Raw genomic sequence first — 13,778 nt, forward strand, 5'->3', positions numbered from 1 at the left:
CATTTGTATTTTGGAGGGTCAGTGGGGCAAGCAATTCTGGCTTAGGTTTGGAGGCATTTCTAGAAAGGAGTTGGGCACAGATGGCATTTGCCAAGGCAGAGGGACAAAGCAATGAGAGAGATACTGACATTCACTGACACTTGTTGAATGTTTATTGAGGTTGAACAGTGGATGTGAGCACAGTGAGGCAGTGGCTGGTGTGTTTCAGCAGTGGCAACAATGGTAGTGACCACCTCTGCTGGTACACATTTCTGCAAATGCAGCATGCAGGCTCTTGTTCATCACTGGAGACAGTACACAGTTAATGGTGGTGCCTGTGTTAAAAAGTAGTGTTTTGCAGCTGAGAATTTCCTCTGTCAAACAGTGTTGTGTTCTTTGTGTCAGTATCCTTGTGTTTTGTGACATTTGGTTGTGGATGCCCCATCCCTGGAGGCATTCAAGGACAGGCTGGATGTGGTTCTGGGCAGCATGGTCTGGTGGTTGGTGACTTTGCACGTAGCAGGGGGGTTGAAACTAGATGATCATTGTGGTCCTTTTCAACCCAGGCCATTCTATGATTCTATGATAAGCTGTGGGACTGTGGTTTGGGAACCGGATGGTGACCAGTGCAAAATGTTATTAATGTATAACGTATTCTGGATCAGATATTTAAATATCTATGTAAATGCTCTTTATCTATGTAAAGCGCTCTTCAACATCTTTATCAATGACATCGATGACGGAATCGAGTGCACCCTCAGCAAGTTTGCTGACAACACCAAGCTGAGTGGTGCGGTAGACATGGTTGAAGGAAGGGATGCCATTCAGGGGGACCTCGAGAGGCTGGAAAGGTGGGCCCAGTAGAATCTGATGAGGTTCAACACGGCAAAGTGCAGAGTTTTGCACTTGGGCCGGAGGAATCCCAGGCATCCATACAGACTGGAAGGAGTGGTCCTTGAGAGCAGCCCTGTGGAGAAGGACCCGGGGGTCTTGATGGATGAAAAACATGAGCCAGCAGTGTGCCCTTGCGGCTTGGAAGGCAAATGGTATCCTGGGCTCCATCAAAAGAGGGGTGGCCAGCAGGGACAGGGAGGTGATTGTCCCCCTCTACTCTGCTCTTGTGAGGCCCCATCTGGAATACTGCATCCAAGTGTGGAGCCCCCAAGTACAAAAAAGACATGGAGCTGTTGGAAAGGGTCCAGAGGAGGGCCACAAAGATGATCGGGGACTGGAGCACCTCCCCTATGAGGACAGGCTGAGGGAGCTGGGCTTGTTCAGCCTGGAGAAAAGAAGGCTGTGGGGTGACCTCATTGAAGCCTTTCAATACCTAAAGGGAGCCTACAGACAGGAGGGGAATCAACTCTTTGAAAGGATAGATAACTGCAGGACAACGGGGGAATGGTTTTAAGTTGAGGGAGGGGAGATTTAGGTTGGACGTCAGGGGGAAGTTCTTTACAGAGAGAGTGGTGAGGTGCTGCATCAGGCTGCCCAGAGAGGTTGTGGATGCCCCGTCCCTGGAGGTGTTCAAGGCCAGATTGGATGGGACCCTGGGCAGCCTGGTCTCATATTAAATGTGGAGGTTGGTGGCTCTGCATGTGGCAGGGGGGTTTGGAGTTTCATGATCCTTGAGGTCCCTTCCAACCCAGGCAATTCTGTAATTCTGTGATTCTGTAAATAAAGAATGTATCATTTCTGAAGAACACAGGAGGTACCTATCCATTTTCATGTTTCCATGGCATGTGTGTGATGAGTATTAAAACAGTAATCCTGCCCATTAGAAACCTAAACCCAGTACAGATGGCCTCTATGGAGACTGCATGGGCAAAAAAGAATGAATCTGTGGAGTGTTGTCTTTACAAGAGTGTAATTTCTGTAGCTTGTCTCTGAGTCACACAGTGCATAGAAATGTTTTAATTACATCAATCTTTAAATTTCTGTACAAGTTTAGCTACTCTTACAAAAAGCATGATATAAAAAGTGATCAAGTTGAAGACACATCATGAATAACTTTGTTCTTTCTGTATATCATTCCTGTTGTGATCAAAACTCCGGACCACAGGTTATTTTCTCGAAAACATCACTACTGTGAAGTCTTTGGAAGATCTGGATGGGTGGTATAAACCATGGATTTATTTCTTGGAATTGGACAGCTACAAGTTAGAACTAATGTCGAAGTGCTTTAAGAACTACAGTGGGGAAGAGCAATTTTGCATACAGTGAATGCATTTCCTTTGTCATCTCTCCAGCAGTTTATGTGTTTATTTGGAGAGAGAATGCCAGTTCATGTGGAGTAATAGATGCTTTGAGCACGTTTCAATGAATTGTTGGTTCCTGATAGCAGCTACCTGAGAAATTTTAACGTTCAGGCACTAACTATTATGGCTTAGAGGCTTATGCTTTGAAGATATCTATAGATAGGTGCCAGATCCAGTCACTGTTTTTGTTCTTCCGAGACAGGCATAATGATCCTCCTGTTCTGTGTGTGAAACTTCTCTCCATCTTGGCATCCATGCCATCTAGTACAGCTGTACCTAGTTTATTATCAGCTCTTTAGGTTGCTTAATTAGCTCTTCATGTACACCAGTGTAATCTGAAGTTATTTAGTTCTCAAAATAAGATTTTCAGGTCAGATTATCTCATGGACTTGAACAGACCCATGCAGTACAAATTCTGTATAGGAAAAGGACAACACCCATAAAGCATGGACTTACAGCAAGCAACCCTGATTGCATGTATGAAGCGAATTTATATGGATGTGAGAGTTCTCTTTCCCTTACGTTGTCTCTTCATGTTCATTTAATCACAGCATTAACCAGAGGGATTTGAAATGATCTGTCTATCTTTTGAAGGGCAATTTGCTTTCATAGGCTACTTCGACATCTCCATGCTGTGTTTCTTTCTACTGAGCCAGACTAAGCCTTAAAAACAGAATCATAGAATTGCACAGGTTGGAACGGACCTTAAAGATCATCGAGTCCAACCTCAACCTAACCATACTGCCCTAACTCTAACAATCCTCTGCTAATTCATGTCCCTGAGCACCACATCCAAATGGTTTTTAAACACGCTTAGGGATGGTGACTCAACCACCTCCCTGGAGAGCCTATTCCAGTGCTTAACAACCCTTTCTGTAAAGATGTTTTTCCTGATATCCAACCTAAACTTCCTCTGGCGCAATTTAAGGCTATTTTCCCCTTGTTCTGTCAAAGCCTTTCCCCATGAAAGTGGACCTGCATAGCCACCCCTCTTAGTGCATTTCTCTTCTCAGCCACAGCCTGGCAGCTTTCCCTGGCTTACCCTGCTGAAGGATGACCTTGCTCCAGGTCTCCTGCCTTCCCTGGGATCTGCATCTGCCATCACGTTTCTCAGAACCATTCATTCCCCAGAGAAGGATATGAGACATCATAGCAAAGGTCTTTATTTCCTTTTATTTCCTGTCAACCAGAGCACAGAGATGAATAACTGGGGATGAGAGATGTCTCTTGCAGTGTTGTCTTTTTTATCATAGATTTTTTTTCTGAATTCATGATTCATGAGAAATCGTGCTATATCATCATGTTAGGTCCTCCAGACTATCACACTCATTTGTAGAGCTCAGGGCTTGATGCAGATGCTTAAGTAGCTTGTCACAGAGTAAAGACCATGATCTGAATAATGCAATTTTTTTGCAGTAATTATTTTTATCAGAAAAAGATTTGTTGGATGTTGTGTTGAGGGACATAGTTTAGTGAAAACTATTGATGATAGGTGGATGGTTGGACTGAATGATCTTGTAGGTCTTTTCTAACCTTGGTGATTCTGTGAAAGTTCTGTTTTTTTGGCTTGTTAGAAAGAAACTGTGGATATTGTTATCTGTACTTGTTATTATTTTTTTATAACCTGGAGGAAGGATAGTCCCACACATTTATTTCACAAAATCTTTTGGAATGTATCATTGCTGTATATTTCATTCATGTCCAGCTGCTGAAGCCTCTGAAAAACAGACACTGTATCAAAAGTCCATGTGCTGTACTAATGACTATTTAATACTATCTAACAGAAAATTGAAATGAAGCAGTCTGATGAATAAAGTACTTCTATCTGCATGGGCAGAAAGAAAAGCAATGCAAGTATAAAAGCAACAAGTGAATCTGGCTTACGTTTTGATACTGCATGCAAATATATGTAAGAACTTAATTGAATTATTTGAACTGAGCAAATAATGTGAAGCAAATAGCCAATTTAAATATAGCCTTTTTCATAAATTGCTCACGAGCTGCTTAAAAAATGTACTTATGTTATTCACAAGTTATGTATTATCAAAGAATTGTACACTTCTCTCATAAAGCAATACAGGTAAAACTACCCATATTTGAGATGTCAACTCTATTGGATGGCTGAGGCAGGTATTTAATAAGCAATTCCTTATATGCTCTTTAATGTCTTTGTCAATGACATCTACAAGTGGAATCGAGTACACTTTCAGCAAGTTTGCAGTTTACACCAACCTGTGTTGTGTTTTAAAAACACCTGAAGGATAGGATGTCATTCAGAGAAAGCCAGACAAGCTAAGCAGTGAGTCCAGGTGAACTTCATGAGGTTCAACAAATCCCAGTGCAAGGTCATGCACCTGGGTTGTGGCAATGCTCACTGCAAGTACAAGCTGGGAGTTGTATTGACAGAGCACAGTCCTGCAGGAAAGGATTTGGGGATACTGGTGGATGGCAGCTGGATGTGAGCCAGCAGTGTTCCCCTTGTAACCCAGAAAGCCAACCATATCCTGGGCTGCATCAAAAAGTGTGGTCAGCAGGATGGGGAGGTGATTCTGCCCCTCTGCTCTGTGCTGTGGGACCTCACCTGGAGGGCTGCTTCCACATGTGGAGTCCTCAGTACAGGTGTGACAGAGACCCAGAACTGACTAATCTTAGGAAATTTAAATGCTCAAAATCAGAGAGTGTAAGATCGCGATGTTATTTCACTCAATATCAAGATTCTTCATAAAGTAAGAACGGGGTACTTATTGTCTTTCCTAGTCTTGAAAACTGTTCAGTGGGAATATTACATGGTGAATTAACTCTGGGATTCATGTAGGTCACAGAAATTCTAAGGAAAAGTTATTCTAAGGACAGCTTTTCTAACATGAGCTGTCATGTAGGACTGTGATGTAAGTTCATGCAATGTTTTCAGTTTTCCAACCTGCCAAGGAGACTTATCCAGTCTAAACAAGTCTGATCCTGCTAGTCAAGTCTCTATATAACTGGAGTTTCTAAAGTCAATTTTCTGAAAAATCCTTGAGGTATTTTTGTAACAATGAAGTTATACATTAGCCAATGTGTTCTAACCTAAATATCAAAAAGTCTAGATTGCCTGCACTGAGAAGTTATTGCTAAATATCTCTGCTGTACTTTGAAAATATACCAGTGGTAATAATGTGACTCTCTTCTTCCAACTGCAGACCTTAGAACATTTTTAATCCAAGTATTTATTGAATTAGCAACAAGGGAAAATGCTGTATGACTCTCAGTAATTGTTTGCCAGATTTGATCAGGTTTGCCTGAGATTTGACATGACTGAAGTGCTCCAATTGTGCAGACAGACAGGATTTGTGTTGCATGGGTAACACAAGCACAATTGAAATGAATTTTAGAGTTCAAGAAGGATTTTAAAGGTAAAGGTAAATAAAGATATTTGTGATACAGAAACATGCTGATAATCTTAGAGGAGACCTCATCGCTCTCTAAACTACCTGAAGGGATGTTGTGGTGAGGGGGAAGCTGGCCTCTTCTCTGATGTAACTAGCAATGGGACTAGAGGGAATAGCCTCGAGTTGCACCAGGGGAGATTCAGGTTGGACATTAGGAAATACTGCTTCTCTGAGAGTGGTCAGGCACTGGAACAAGCTGCCCGAGGAGCTGGTAGTCACCATCCCTGGAGGTGTTCAAGAAATGTTTAGATATTGTACTGAGGGACATGATTTAGTGGGAAAAATTGGTGATAGGCGGACAATTGGGCAGGATGATTGTAGAGATCTTTTCCTACCTTGGTGATTTTGTGATTCTATGAATTTTGCTACAAAGAACTTGGTAACAAAAGCTAGGAAGAACCTTATGAAAGCCATCCTGGTTTCTTAGGACCAGATATGTATCAAACATTATCAGAAATGTTGATATGTTATAAAAATGTTATTTTTTAAATTATCCTTGCAGTTTTTCATTCCTTGGCTATTTGTCTGAAAAAGATGTTAAATTTATCTCCTAAAAAAAATACTAGTTAAACCCAACAGTTTTCAGTCTGGGAGTTTCTTAACATTAACATTTTTTTCCATTTAACACGTTATTAATTCATCATTTAGACTAACTTTTCACTAAGCATACAAGTTTGTTGAGCTCTGAATGGAACTGTGACTCATTTCCCCTGTTCTTAATTCCAAATTAATCAGCTTCACCAAGTGAAAGTGTTTCATGCTCTTTGCTTGTAGTTGCTCAAAATTAGACCATAAGCTGCTGTTTCAAATATTCCCAATGTAGGAATAAGCAGATCACATTAAGAAGAGTAAGAAGTGATCTAACATTCACTCAAAAACTAAGCGTATTTCTGTGTACTTTTTGAAACACTTATGCAGTTCATTAATTTTCATTCTTATTTGAACCTGTTTGTCTCAGGGCTGGACTGAGAGCTGATATGGAAAAAAGATGATCATTTTTGAAAAAGTTTGTCAACGGTTTGTCAAAAAATCTTGACAGAGTTACAGCCTGCCACTGGTAAAAAAAAAAAAAAAAAAAAAAAAAAAATCCTGCCAGAAATTAATCAACTTCATTTTGTCAACATCAGTAATTACAGATACTCATCTGAGGTTCTATTTGAGCTTGCAAACTTGACTAGGTTTGTCCATAATGAACCTAACTTTTTCTGCACCCCTTTTTCCAAGTATCGTGAATCCAATGCTGTTACTCAGACTTTGCATAATGTCCTCTCTTTCACCTTTATCATTCACAGGCAACCCTTGTGCTCATTTGTTTCCTTCTGCTTTGCCAGTTTGGCACTCCACTGGCCCTTTGCATCTGAGAGCCTCTATTGTGAAAAGCAAGTGGAAGCCATCAACATTGGAATGATAGACAATTATTTTCATGTCATAAGTTCTCATTGTAACCTCATAATCATAACATTATAATTCACCCTGACCCATATAATTTCCAATAAAAATCATATAAGAACTGCTTATCTAACACATTATTTAAGAAAAGTAAAACTAGGGAATTCAGCTTTTGAAAAACTAGAGTTATAGAACATAACCAAAAGAGAGATACTTGTGAGGTATAAGCATTTTACTAAGGATTAAAATTGTACTATGTCAGAATTAGATATCAGTACTAAAATTATAGATTATATTTATAAAATAATTAAGTATTTCAAATCACAGAAACCTTTCAAGATATTACTGGCAAACTAAAAGTTAGACTAAGAATCATCTCACTTAATAGTCTTTTTTTTTTTTTCCACAGACAGCTTCTAAAGTGTCTCAGGAAGAGAGACATAATAAAGTCCTGAAATCTATCCTTTATATTCCAGGTCTTGTTTCCATGTTGTTAATAAGACAGAAAATATCCAGGCCTTCTGTGCAAGTGAGAAACTTGTCCCAGTTGAGAGCTAGCAACATTAATAATATTTAGCATAAACTTGTATGTTTTAAGAGAAGTTCTTAAGACTTGGATGGCTATCCTTGGATCAAACTGTATGCATTTGAAACCTAAATTAAAAAATCAGCATTTAAGTAGGAGAGACTAGCTGCATCTCCACTACTGTGGAAAGAAAACACAAAAATGGAATGGGACTTAAAATGAGATGTTTCAGAAATTACGGCTTCTCAGTCTGTCTTGTACTGATGTCATATTCCCCTCTGAAAAGAGCTATGACTGGTAGGTATAATTGCTCAGTGAAACATGGATGTTCTTTATTAGTTGTGTAAGCATGTGTGAACATGTTTCTATGTAGAGTGGTAAGGTGTAAAATCAACTTTCAAAAATTTTAGCCCAATTTGGTTGTTTCCTTTCTTTTTGAGATTTGCAGACCTGCAGTCCTGAGCCTCAACTCCAACATTTCAAGTACATTCACCTTCCCTGGTGAAGGTCGGGCTTCTCTGTAGTAATGTGGATAACTCACAGACAATCATTACCTCAGAAACATACGCCTGTTAAGTGCAAGGAACAGAAGAAAAAAAAAGAATTTCTGTATTGTCAGTTCAGAGATTTTTCACCAGTGGAGATATGTAACCACTGATTATGGTTCTTCCACTTTGAAAATGACTCCATTAAAAAAAAGGGGGAGGGGGGAATACAGAGTAATTATGTCTGTCTTTTCTGATTTACACTCTGATTCTTTGTCTGGTGTAGAAGTTTCTATTAAATCCAATTGTTCATAAGAAGACACACAAACAGATATGAACACATAATTATTTCTATTAAATTCTGCACAATTTCTTACTGGGACTTCTAGAAAGCAATCAATCCACAAATTACTTGCAAAAAAAAGAAAGAACGTGAAACATAATTCAGGAATTATTGTATGGAACATATTACTTTACATAGAAATAGTCAGTTTTATAGCTGTCTGAGACTAATTGGTTTGTTTCATTCACAGTGATTTATTTATTAGTGTTGCTGATTTACACGCATACTCAGCTTGGAGTACACAGAACAGTTTTATATAAAAAATGATAAATATATTTAATTTATTGATTTGCAAATGGAAAATGTATTTGGTCAAAAAAGTTTATTGGTTCATAGGAAAGCAATATTGATTTTTGTGTGCAATAGGAGTTCTAGATGTGCACTTAAGTAGACACAGCAGAACTGCTTACATTGCTTCATGTAAGTCTATCTAGCTTTTACTCCTTATTTTTATTTTGAGGGATTTATAGCTAGGTCATAAAAATGACTTTGGTCTGATTCTTCTTCTAATGCAGTCATGTATTTACAGTTTGATTTCTCAGTGAAGAGCTCTTTTAAGTACATTCACAAAACTTACTGGTCACTCTTAAGCAGTAGATGTTTAGAATAAATCCTCATTACTATAACTGCAGATTTATTTCTGTATGTAATTCCTGAAATTGGCTATTTGTGTTCTTCTATGTTTTCTGATACGGAAAATAATGTGTTTAATTAATGATAATGAAAAGTGTTGTAAAACTGTTACATGTGATAGATGGATTAAGTGTTGACTTAAGGCTGAACTTGATGGTGCTGGAGACAGGGAGAGTATGTCTGACCTGAAATGTTCATGAATTAATTCCCCTTAGCCCTGGGGCAGAGAAACATTCAAGAACATGACATTGATGTTCCCCAGTCTCAGCAAGACAATTGACTGACTTGCAATTTCCCTGTTATCCCCTCACATGTTGTTATCATTGTGCTGTATTTCTAGGAGGAATGAAGTAATGAGTTGTGCTCCCAGTGATTCTTTATTTCTGTATAAAGTTTGTTTTAGGCTGCTTAGATTTGCATAAGAGCTTTAATTTCTGAAGTGGAAGATTTTCCCACTAAAGTGGAAATGATTTTGCTCACGTTGCATGGAGACACAGACATTCAAACAAAATCTATGAAGAAAATAAGCCTAATAATTTTCTACTCTCCCTTCTTACGCTGTGCATCCTCTTCTTTCTCCTCTTCTGCCTCAATCTCATTGTCCTCTGCAACTCTGCTGATGTGATTGATCATGGGACTAAGCAGTGAAACAGAACACTGGAGAGACCTGAGAGAATAGAGGAGAAAAGAAGGGAGAGGAGAGGAAAATGAACGTTGCAATGTGCAGTTTGAAACCTGTGCTTGGTGGTTGAGGGGAGATAGAATACTTTAAAATCAGTCTTGTCCATCCGCACCCTAGGTGAGTTGTTTATAGCCAGAGCAGTTAAGTGATTTTTCAGCCTTTCATTTTCTATACTGCCTGTCCATATGATAACAATGCCTAGACTTTGCCCGAGGACTGGGTGCATTCTAGTTACAGTACTCAGCACAGTGCTGGAAGAAGTGCCAGTTGCTCACCTTGGACTTGCAAGAAGCCTGTAGAGGGCAGAAAAGTTTCATCCCACATCAGGAGGAGGTGGGATCTATGGGAGCATATTCATTCCTTAATTAGGATCCTGTGGAATGTAAGCAATGCCTGGGTCTTGCTAAAGCTGGACACTGACAATATGTTTTGACAGTATTTTAATAGAAGCAAAAAAAAAAAAAAAAAAGTGTCCTGAAATGAAAGTTAAGTAGCTACAAGTATGGTTTTTGTTTGTTTTGATTTGGTTACTTTTATAGTGTCCCTAAATAACTGCTTTGTTGGGCCTTCTATTTTTAAGCTAAATGTGTGTTTGTTTTCTCCATAGAGTCTCTCCATCTGGTGATTAAAGATATTTGAAGTCTGGTAAAATGTTAGCTTTTCATACTGAAGGGAGTAACTTTCCTGAATGTAGGTTTGGCTTGCATAGATGAATCATGATATAGACATGCACATGCACGCACACAATATCAGGTTAAGCTCATGGTATTAGACAGACAAGGGATTCAGACTTTAACAAAGGGTAACATTTATTTGCCCAGATTATGTGATTTTCAGAGTAAAACGAGTTTTACCTGATGAAGAACATGCTCAAGTGAATGACAGATTCTGCTTATTTGAACAAGTACTCACATTGCCATTTGGGAAATGTAGCTACCTTTACCAGGAAAAGGAGAACACAGATAATTTTTTTCTTCACGTACCATGTCCTAGTCAAAAACAGTATGACAGTTTTTTCAACAACAGACAAATGAGATCTGATCTCAACTAGAAATCTATATTTGATGAAGAATCTCAATTGAATTGGATACATTTTATGTACAAGTGTTGATTATGTTTCTGTTGATTACTGTGATTTCAAAATTTTTCTTGAATGCCTGAGTCATGAGATGGCTCCACATCAGACTGAGTTTGTCCCAGAGATTAGCCAAGTTATTTCTGGCTCTGCATATAGACTTGAAGGAATACGGCACATGCCACACCATATCTCAAAAAACAGAGCTTTATCTATTGCATGTATCCATGCAATACTCATGTTTTTCCATTGTATCAGTCTTTATGGTCACCTGGAGATATAAAACTTTCAAAACTATATATTGATAGCTATAACAAGTCTTAGAATTATTACTAGTAAAACAAGAATAGCTGGGGACCCTAAAACTCTGTAAACATATGAGAAAGCTTTCATCAGAAAGCTTACAATATAAATGAAAGATAGAAGAAAAGTATTCAGTAAGCGAAATAGAAAAATGCAAAGTAAAATGGGTAACATGGCTAGACGATAGTTATTCTGACAAAGATAAATTTTGAAGAATGCTTAAAAAATGAATTAAAATATACTTGATTCTTGGATCTTATTGTTAGCTTTTTTCCCAAAGGATATTCTGCGTGAGCAATGGGAATTATAGCTTAAACAGATTATCTGGGGAACCCAGCAAATGAGTTATGAGTGTAATTTTAAATAAACTGATCAGTACATAAAAGCATACAGGAGGATGTTGATAAATTAAAAGTATTTGCAAGAAACACATAGAATAATTTTTTAAAGGAATATTTATTTTCAGTTCCATTTGAACAACCCACTTTTGTAACACATACTAAAATCTTTAGGAAACATTCTAAGAAATTTCAGGGGTGAATTAAATGCATTTCAAATCTCAGATTAAAATACAGAATATGTTTGCATCATTCTGCATTTTATTATGTTGCTGACTTTTACGTTAAAAATATATGACTGACACTCTTTATACCAGTAAGCCATTTTATTGGAAAAAAAAAAATAATTATTGCATTAAACTACATTCCCAGAAATTCCTTGAATAACCTAAAAAAAAGAAAAAGCCGCATTGCATGTACAATAGTGCAATTAACTTAGCTACTGTATAATATAAAACACTTTATACAGAGAATACAAAACAAAATTACTAGTTTACATCTTATACTAGCCAGAGTATTATCCAGTTTTAAATTCAAACTTAACAGCTTTAAAATCAATGTGGTCAAAGGCATTTTTATGCAAATTTGAACAAAAAATATGTTAAATGTATTCCAGAAGAGCCTCAGTTACCAAATAAAGAAAATAAAAATTAAGAACTTTCATCATTATGGAACTTCAAAAATTTTTGTTATTAGACTTTTGCAGTGTGGGTGACCTGTTTCCTTGGACTATGCAAGAAGAATATACAATCAAGCTAAAAGAGGTTATTAACTTGAAATGTATATATCTTTGCCACCTGAATACTGTAACTCTTCTAAAAATTAGTATAAATAAAATCAGAACTGAAGTATGGCTCCAACCGTCAGGCTCAATTATGCTTTTAATAATAATTATATAAAGTACATTACTGATGAAAAATAAATATGGCAGCAAATACATCATCTCAGCTGTGCTGGTGTTTTTATTACGTTTCTCCAAGAAAATCTCTTCTGTGTACTAAGAACTATACTGGACATTCCCTTTGTTGGTAGTTTTGCTATTGTGCTGTTTCTGTCACTTTTTAATCTCAGTTTTTTTCCATCTACTATCAAAATCATAATCCCCGTTGCTTCATGAATTAAATTTTTATTGTCTTTTCATTCACCTTGTGAGATCATCCTTGTTGGTATATACAATGATGTATGGACATCCTATGACTTGGTTTCCATTTTATTGCACATACAGTGAGAGTAATGTATTTGCTTCCCATAAATGGATTCTCTTAAGTTTCAATTGATGAGGTTTCTTGCCATAGCAATTTCTGCAGTAGTAATTTTGCCTGTAAAAAAGAGGGATGAAAAATAAGTGTGCATGTGTAAGATGAGATTTGTTTGTCTTTTTTCCTTCCTATTTTTTTCTCTCAATGTTATCCACTTAGGATTGAAGTGAACTACTACAGACAGTAAGAGTAGTTGGTTTATCTTGAGTGGGAGTGGAATTGTGCCTGCAAATTAAAAAAAAAAAAATGTAGGGCTTGAAATGCATGTTTTAGGTTGATATTAGCCCTGAAACTGATAGGGGTGCAGTTCAATCAGCCTCAGAGCACAGGTTGACCTGCTCCTTTTAAATGTAGTTATATCTCTGTAGAAACACTTTGAATTGTACAAGTGAACCACCAGAGAGAGAATTCAGTCTGAGGAATCGAGAAGTCATGTTCAGAGTCAATAAGTTATATTCAGTGAAGTAAGGTTGTTTTTCAGAAAATGATATTTTGAAAGTATGGAAATTATATGTACATTCAAATCTAATTTGGGGAATATTTTCAGCCAGAAAAAAAAAGGCAGGATTTTAAAACTATGGAAACATTTATTTTTATTATATTTTCAAAAGAAATTTCTGACTTTCTAACTTCTGAAGTAATAATTTCATTTGAAAAAGAACCCTGCAAATAAAATAGGAAAATTAATGAAGAGAAGTAACTCAAAAAATACCATGAACCCATTCTGTAAATGAAATGAATAAATCAACTGGGAATGCAACGAAAAAGACATTTGAGGATGCTGGTTTCTTCAGTCTCTTTTTTTTCATAACAGAATGTTTTACTTCTACTTGGTCTCCAAAGTTTTTTTTTCCTGACAGTTTTTATTTAATGGCTAAAATATTAAGTATCCAGTGAACCTTTAACTTTAAAAGTCAACTGCAAAACAAGCAGTCACTACTTGTAAGCACATTTGAAATGTTTGACAAAATAGCAGTTCATGCTGAAGGAGCTGCTTTTAGAAATTAAAACACTTCCATTTTACCGCAGTGGATCAATCTAGTTTGACTAAAATTAAGTTAGAATATTGGTCTCAAGTTGTAT

This window comes from Phasianus colchicus, chromosome 6 (assembly GCF_987193195.1).
Source record: "Phasianus colchicus chromosome 6, bPhaCol1.hap1.1, whole genome shotgun sequence".
Taxonomy (NCBI): Eukaryota; Metazoa; Chordata; class Aves; order Galliformes; family Phasianidae; genus Phasianus; species Phasianus colchicus.